The sequence below is a fragment of the Pinus tabuliformis genome, chromosome 1_1 (genome assembly GCF_031772625.1).
Source record: "Pinus tabuliformis cultivar Carrire ecotype Pingquan chromosome 1_1, CPIR1, whole genome shotgun sequence".
Lineage (NCBI taxonomy): Eukaryota > Viridiplantae > Streptophyta > Pinopsida > Pinales > Pinaceae > Pinus > Pinus tabuliformis.
In genome coordinates, this window is record NC_142297.1 from 231,731,946 (window position 1) to 231,734,130 (window position 2,185).

Here is a 2,185-nt window from a genome sequence, read left to right on the forward strand (position 1 = left end):
TTAGTGAATATGACACGGTAGGTCATCGACAGATTAATGGATCAAAATGTAAGAAGTCCAAATTCTCTTCTGAGCTAGACCAATCAGAATCTTCTAGTTCTGATGAGGAGTTCAGAAAATTTTGCAGACAGAGGCCTACACGAAGGAACGATTTTGAATCATTAGGACTGAAGGTCAGAGCATATCCCTGAACATGAGACGGCCTTGCACAATAGTCTTGTTTACTTTAAATTAAAGGTCAATTATTATGCTCCGTAGGCAATTACAAATTCTCTTTGGGCACCTTGTCTCTCCATTGTACAAGCAATTAGACAGCCCAAAACATAAGTCTTTTATTGTATCCGCTGTAAAATCAATCATCTAAGCTTTTACTTTCAATTCTTTCCCTTGAAAAAAATAAAGATTTGTGTTATTCTTACGTAAATACAAATGCTCAATGTAGTGATACTCTCTTATTGTCTGTAGTTTCAGGGGCATTGAACAGAACCATGCTTTTATGAAATATGAAATATGAATAGAACTTTAGATTCCTACGATTGATTTTCTGTTCTATATATGATTCTTTGCTGTTAGAGGGGCACCTCTCTCTCTCTCTACACACACATATATCTATATATTTATGTTTATATTTTTTCCCCAAAAAAAACCTCTGGGGACCCCCTCGCTTCCTTAGAATATCCAGATGGATGATGTGTGTGTGTGTAATCGCCGCAAAAAAACTTGGGGATCACCCCCTCCCCATTCTTCCCTTGGAATATCCAGATGGAGGACAACTCAACTGCGAGCCACAATGGCAGCTGGTAACCCACCAGGACCCATTCAGACTCAAGACTCATCAGGACTTGAACCAGAGACCTCATGGCAAACTCCACCTTCAAACAGTCCATTTAAACTAATTGAGGTAACCCATTGGACTTGATTAATATTGAAGTAAATTGTTGTGGCCTTTGATCCATTAATGTGTGCATGGGTCATGAAACCATTTAATACAATCCTTCTAGGTGCAGCCACACATTTGATCACAACCTCTAGGTGGCCTCATGATTCCAGGAAAATTCCTAATGGGAATTGAACTCGCCCACTAGTGGAAAATAAATTCCTTGCTGCGTACCATTGGATCTCTCTCTCTATATATATATTTCCCCTTTGAGAACCTCTTTCTTGGAATCAGAATCGAGGGTTGAATTTACTTAGAATTCAATCAGGAATCAAATCCCTTTCTTCGAACCTCTTTTCTTAGAATCAGTATCTAGAATTGAATTTACATAGATTTTAATCGGGAATCAAAGGAAAATTTGGCTAAAAATAAAAAGAACATAAGTCTTTTATTGTATCCACTGTAAAATTAATCATATAATCTTTTACTTTCAATTCTTTCCCTTGAAAAAAATAAAGATTTGTGTTATTCTTATGTAACTACAAATGCTCAATGCAGTGATACTCTCTTATTGTCTGTAGTTTCATGGGCATTGAACAGAACCTTGCTTTTATGAAATATGAATAGAATTTAGATTCTTGTGATTGGTTTTCAGTTCTATATATGATTCTTTGCTGTTAGAGGGGCACCTCTCTCTCTCTCTACACACATATATCTATATATTTATATTTATATTTATATTTTTTCCCCCAAAAAACCTCGGGGACCCCCTCACTTCCTTAGAATATCTAGATGGATGATGTGTGTGTGTGTAGTCCCCCAAAAAAACTTGGGATCCCCGCTCCCCCCTCCGCCCCGCTTCTTCCCTTGGAATATCCAGATGGAGGACAACTCAACTGCCAGCCACAATGGCAGCTGGTAACCCACCAGGACCCAATCAGACTCAAGACTCATCAGGACTTGAACCAGAGACCTCATGGCAAACTCCACCTTCAAACAGTCCATTTAAACTAATTGAGGTAACCCATTGGACTTGATTAATATTGAAGTAAATTGTTGTGGCCTTTGATCCATTAATGTGTGCATGGGTCATGAAACCATTTAATACAATCCTTCTAGGTGCAGCCACACATTTGATCACTACCTCTAGGTGGCCTCATGATTCCAGGAAAAGTCATAATGGGAATTGAACTCGCCCATTAGTGGAAAATAAATTCCTTGCTGCTCGCCATTGGATCTCTCTCTCTCTATATATATATTTCCCCTTTGAGAACCTCTTTCTTGGGATCAGAATCAAGGGTTGAATTT